Source organism: Panulirus ornatus, chromosome 68 (genome assembly GCF_036320965.1).
Source record: "Panulirus ornatus isolate Po-2019 chromosome 68, ASM3632096v1, whole genome shotgun sequence".
NCBI lineage: Eukaryota > Metazoa > Arthropoda > Malacostraca > Decapoda > Palinuridae > Panulirus > Panulirus ornatus.
The window spans coordinates 14,867,827-14,873,973 of record NC_092291.1 but is presented as its reverse complement, the minus strand read 5'-3'; the positions used below and the strand labels follow the sequence as shown (position 1 = coordinate 14,873,973).

Sequence of the window (6,147 nt, the reverse complement as noted above, 5' to 3'; positions counted from 1 at the left end):
TCAAGTGAATGAGATTCAGTCATATGTAGTCTTTTTTTTGGTGGGGGGAGGGATTGGAGAACTTGGAATTTTTTTTTGTGTGTGTGGGGATAGATAGATAGATAGATAGATAGATAGAGAGAGAGAGAGAGAGAGAGAGAGAGAGAGAGAGAGAGAGAGAGAGAGAGAGAGAGAGAGAGAGAGAGAGAGAGAGAGAGAGATGAGCCACAAGGGTCACCAAGCCTGACGAAGCAGTGGGGGCGACCGCTCCCCTTGACCTCAGGCTGCACACTGAGCGTGTGAGAGGCGCGGTGATGATGGAGGAGGAATTGGTGGTGGTGGTGGTGGTGGTGGGGCCGGCGGGCGGGAACCTGCCTCACTCCCGCCTCGACCCTCGCCCAGGAAGGTGGTCCACTGCCGCCGACCTCCTCCTTTCCCGCAATCTGGCCCGCAACACTCCACGCGTCTTCGCGCATATCTTAACCACACTGACAAGTTTAGTACGAGAAGGAAGAGAAAAAAAAGGTAGATTTAATATGAAGTCTGTGTCGCATAATGGACGCTTACAGCACGTCCTCCTAGTGAAGCATATGTCTTTAAGAGAGACAGAAGATTGAAAATAGTGATTTAAAAAAAAAAAAAAGAAAACGGTTTTCTTAAAGAAATGAATATTGTGACAAAAGCATCAAGGAAAATTGTAATACACACTTTAATTCTGTAGTTTTAATTACGTTTCTCATCAAGTTTCGAATGTGATGAATGCCTTTAGCAGTGAGACATGTTAATGAATTTCTCTTTTGATTACTCTGTTGCAAATGGATTGTTCCCGTCCACTAGACAGTAAGGATATGAAGGGATTAGTTCTTGCTTTAAAAAAGAAACTAAGAATCATAATTTTTTTCTTTTTTTTTCTCTCTCAAGATGTCAGAACTAATGAAATAAGAGCTTCGGGTGAGGAAGATGAGAAAGCCTGATAACACAAGAACGGATGGTCCATAACGAAGTTATCCGTCGGAGGACAGTAATAGAATCCCTAATACCTTTCGTGGAGGTATGGAAGTCGAACCCGGGTTTCTTGGGTAATAGTAGTTTCGAAGGACATTTCACGACGAGGGAAGAATTAAAGGGAAAAAAAAATTAATATCCTCCCGGGAAAATAATAGGATACCGGGAAATTTCTCTCCGAGAGGAACATAAGAGGCAAGGATCATTGCCGCGCCCCGCCCCCGGGGTTGTGTGTTGACGGCCTGTGTCGTCTGTGGCGCGTCTGATAAGGCCGGGTTAGCGAGGGAGTGACGCTGGCATTGGTGGCGGCTCCTGCAGACGGTAGGTCTCCTCTCTCTCTCTCTCTCTCTCTCTCTCTCTCTCTCTCTCTCTCTCTCTCTCTCTCTGCATTTGTGTCAGACTCATATCCTTTTTTTTTTCTTAATTGTTGCTGTGCTTGTAACTGGTCGTACTTAAATCACACACACACACATACACACATATAAAAAAAAGGGTTTTAAAACCCACCCTTTTTGACTACGAAGTTACGCATATGACTTCGTTGATCACGACGATACGACCTTACCCGAGGGACATACCGATGTGGTGGTGGTGCTCAAAGGTCGTCTTAGCGCCGGTACTCAAGGGCTGTTGCAGTGAGGTTGGGTTGCCACTGGAGCTGTGCAGGGGACGCTGCAGTGACGAGAACAGCAGTGATGGTAGTGAGATCATGAATACAGTAGTTGTGTTGACGCCTGCAGAGGTGCAGCAGTGAAATTACCTAAGAGCTGCGGCTCGAGGTTATTATGAACAAGGCTAACGCTTGAGGTGCAGTGACTTGTGAATGGGACAGTGATTCTGTTGTTGTTATTATTATTGTTGTAGTTGTGTTTTGTAATCTAGTTGATGTTTTTGCAATGTATTTCTTTTTTTTTTTGGTTAATGATTTTGTTTTGTCCCTCCTGTTATTTTTTGTTCACAAGTGTTCATCTGTTTTTTGAGGTTTCTCTTGTTAGGGACAAAGACAGATGGTTTTCCTGGAGGTCCTACCTTATTTGTTGTTTTTAATCTTATTTTCTTTTTGATATCCTAAAACCCACACATTAACTTCATTTAAATGAAAAAAAAGAAAGAATATCCATTCAAATAATTGTTATAGGTTTTCAAAAAAGCTTTTTCATCCAACCACATACGTCAATCCGAAAAAAAATTATTTATCTTTTAAAGATCCACGTTAAACACGGGTCTTCCAGTGTTGATATTAGAGGAACAGAGAAATATCATAGATTTTCTGAGGAATATCCGAAAATCTTAAGAGACAGAATATTTATGGTCCTCATTTGTCTCGAAGGAAGTTTAGATTCCCTTGAGGCAGCATTACCATTGCTCGTGATTGGCTAGAATTTGTTTGACGACGGAATGCGGCCCGAGGCTGTCATTGGCAGGCAGGGCGAGGGCAATCGTGACGTTGCAGTGGATGATTGGTCGATACCACGGGAGGAATCTGGTCGACGACGTGTGCATTATACCAGCTGTAATCACGGCATCCGTGGCTTGTGGGGAGGGGGGGGGGGGTGTGTGGAAGAGACGCGGTAATGACGTCATCGACCTTGTTCATGGAGGACGGTGTGTGGTTACTCACTCTTGATGTTATCGGCACCGCGAGCACGGCGGTACGATCCCTGAACGCGACGCTACGACCCCTAAGCACAACGTTACGACCCCTGAGCACGACGGTGCGACCCCCCGAGCTCGACGGTGCGTATCCTTGAGCGTGCCGACCTGGCCTTTGAGCCAACACCTCTGAGGGCCATGTGAAAGGCGAGGTCACTGATTCTCCTCTGGCCCGAAGGAAGAAACCTGATATCAAAAGAAGGTCGAAATAAGGGGTATCCAACATCAGATGGTAAATGACCGGACTGGTTTTAATGCCTTTTGCACGGCCATATGGAAGTAAGGGGTATCCAACATCATGCCATGAATGACCGGACTGGTTTTAATGCCTTATATACGGCCATTTGGAAATGGCTCGTGTGGAAAGCTGGAGTGCGTTGAGGCAAGGCTTGCGTTCATAGCACACCTGGATGAGGCCTCGGAAGAGTTTATGGAGAGACGTCCAGACAGTATCGTTCACGGATGACCTGGCTGACCGAGAAAGATGATTTTCCGAGAGGAGATAAGAGTACGCCACGGGAAATTTAGGAGAGCAGATATGGAGGCGAACCTTACCGGAGCGATAATGATGGTGGGCAGTTGGGTGGTACAAGATGGGAATTTTCGTCAGAAACACAAAGGTGAGGGGGAGGGAAGGGATGGTTATAGATAATGCAGGGGAGTTTGGCTCCCTGGGATGATTAGATCTACCGTCCCATATGGTTGGGACAAAATGGATAAGCAAAGGAAGGACATTCCGGTGCCCGTGGTCGAAGCCCGACGGCGAGGTAGAGAAGTGAGAGAAGAATTACAACGAACGAAAGCGCTCCACGCGAATATCACGGAGGTGAAAACGTATGGAGTGGGCCCTGTCTCCAGCGACGGGGGTTACGACCGACCTGGGATGAGGAGGGTGTGTACTCGATCTGATCTCCAGGATGAAGAGGGAAGTAGGAGGCGTGGACGAGGTCCCAAGGAAGATTGAGGATCAGAACGTGATGAAGGCATCCTGGAATGGAGCGGTGCAATTGGAGGGATATTGAGAGAGACGGAGTGAGAGTATGGCGGTATGCGGGAAGGCCTAGAATCACTTTAGGTAGTGTGCTAGAGTAGCTTGGAGCGAGGGGTCGTGTGTAACCTACACTGGGTATGGTACTCGAACAGGTTTGACGGGGACTAAATGGCGTATGCGAAACGTTTACTCGCGTGGAAGAAACGTTTGATTGGAGTTAAAAAAAAAGATGACCCATCGGCAGTAGCGGGTGGCGATTGTGCGTGGAGTGGGGGGAGGTTGATGGATGAGCGTGGAGGGTATGTGCAGAGAGAGACAGACTTTGTATTGGAATATATAGCAGGAATCTGAGTGGTGTTTTCATGCGGAGGGACATGGGTGTGTCATGCATACCCTCATGGGCGGTGGACACGGTGTGTGTCGTGTCCTCACGAGAGTTGGACACGGCTGTGCCAAAGTCACCATGGTTGCTTGCTTGAACAAAAAGTAATTATAACGAGGTCGAGGCTGGAAACGTAGGCAGAGCAATTTGAAAAAGCTGTAGATGGAGTGAGATGGGGAGGTTGTTGTGTAGAGACCGTACTGTGTGTGTGTGTGTGTGTGTGTGTGTGTGTGTGTGTGTGTGTGTGTGTGTGTGTGTGTGTGTGTGTGTGTGTGCGCGCTTCAGGGGAAATAGCAAAATGCTGGGAAGGAATTTGGGAGAATGTCTCACAAGAATGTTATAAGAAGAGGAAGTTCGACAGCGAACCAAGCGAGGAGCAAGGACGTGTTGGTGATGGTGGTGACGGTGGTGATGGTGAAGGGGGAGGAGTATTGATCATGAGACGATTCGTATTTTTTGATGTTTACAGCATCGGTTTCTTTATCTTAGCCAAGGCTCTTCATTTGATGGAAGACAGCTGAAGATATCATTATTTGTGACTCCAGCCGTTGGATAGAGATTTGGGACGGAATTGCCACTGGAATATGATGAATCTGTCGTGACTGATTTTGATTCTGACAGAAGTTAGCGTTTCGCATGACTAATCTCCAGCCACCGCGTCCAATCACAGGGCAACTCATCCCTGACGTGGGCCACGGAGCGGTTAATAATCTGTCCATTCGCAGGACAGCAAATCTATGGCGTCATAAGATAAGCTCAGCCAATGAGGAAGCAGCATTTGAGTACTGACATGGAAATACTCAGTCAGTGAGAGACGGGCGCAGTCTGCAAACTGACGTAGAGAAGTTCAACCACTGAGAAATAGGCAGTCAGGGAAATACCACAGAGATGCTCAGCCAATGGGAAATAAGGCAGTCGGGAAACTGACGCAGAGGATCTCAGCCAGTGAGAAATAGGCAGTTGGGAATTGACATAAAGATGCTCAGCCAATGAGAAATAGGCCGTCGGGAACTAATGCGGAGAAGCTGATCCAATGAGAAATAGGCAATCGGGAACTGACGTTAGGGAAGCTCAGCCCAATGACAAATAGGCACTCGAGAACTGACGTACGAGAAGTTCAGCCAGCGAGAAAACAGGCAGTCGGGAATCGAACGGAAACGAAATTGGTATCTCTTAGTGCAATCCGTCTGGCCAAGGATTTCTTTGCAGTCGCCATCCACATGTGTGTGTGTGTGTGTGTGTGTGTGTGTGTGTGTGTGTTCAGTGTGGTGGCTTTGGCGGAGGAACCGCTGCGGGCCCATCCATTAGCTGATGGAATATTGGCTCTTGGCATTGCAGATTCATGGTAGCAGGAAAGCCATCGGGGAAGTAGGTTCGGTGAGGTTGGCTTCATTGACCCTTTCGTTTAAGGGTTTCCCGCCAGAGTGATGCACGATGCTCTCTTGTTTCGCGCCGTGTGAGGAAAGTTAACTGTTATCTTCCGCAGAGTGAGAATGCTAATGTGTTCGAAAAAGATAGGAGATAGACAGGTGTATAAGAAGAGGGAGAGGCAGAGAGAAAGACACACACACACACACACACACACACACACAAGACGTTCAGGGTTCTCTTGAAATCACAGCCTGGGTAGCGGTCAAAGTATACAGGACATATACATTATGTTCTTATACATATACGTATATGGTTGTTTATGATACCGTGCTTGAGAATGAAATATAAGTCAGTATATATATATATATATATATATATATATATATATATATATATATATATATATATATAATGTGTGTGTGTCTGTGAGGGAGAGAGAGAGAGAGAGACAGAGAGATAAAAGGACAACGAGGTCCCTATTTAGTGATGTAAATGTAAAGCAATTAACGTCAGCGGGATAAGGAGGAAAGAAATAACATGGTCGAAAAACAAGATTAGTCCTGCAGTTGTGTTGGAGGGCTGAGCACGGAGATGTACGACCCCTGAGCACGACTGGACGACCATGGAGCACGACGGGTGTGGTGGCGCTACACCCGACCACCCAAGGGTGGTCCCTTCGTGATCAAGGGTCGTACCGTCCGGCTCAAGGGGGTCGTACTGGCTCGATATAGGTCGTACCGTTATGATCAGATGTTACCACCACCAC

General features: G+C 46.9%; 1 protein-coding gene across 1 annotated transcript in view; it reads left to right on the top strand.

Moving 5' to 3' along the window:
- The first annotated feature begins 342 nt into the window (after nucleotides 1-342).
- LOC139747464 (putative neural-cadherin 2) overlaps nucleotides 343-6,147 on the top strand; it is a 183,457-nt gene continuing 177,652 nt past the window's right edge. The window contains exon 1 of the mRNA XM_071659827.1: nucleotides 343-1,305. The gene's annotated coding sequence lies outside the window, so the exon portion shown is untranslated. The remainder of the gene's footprint in view (nucleotides 1,306-6,147) is intronic.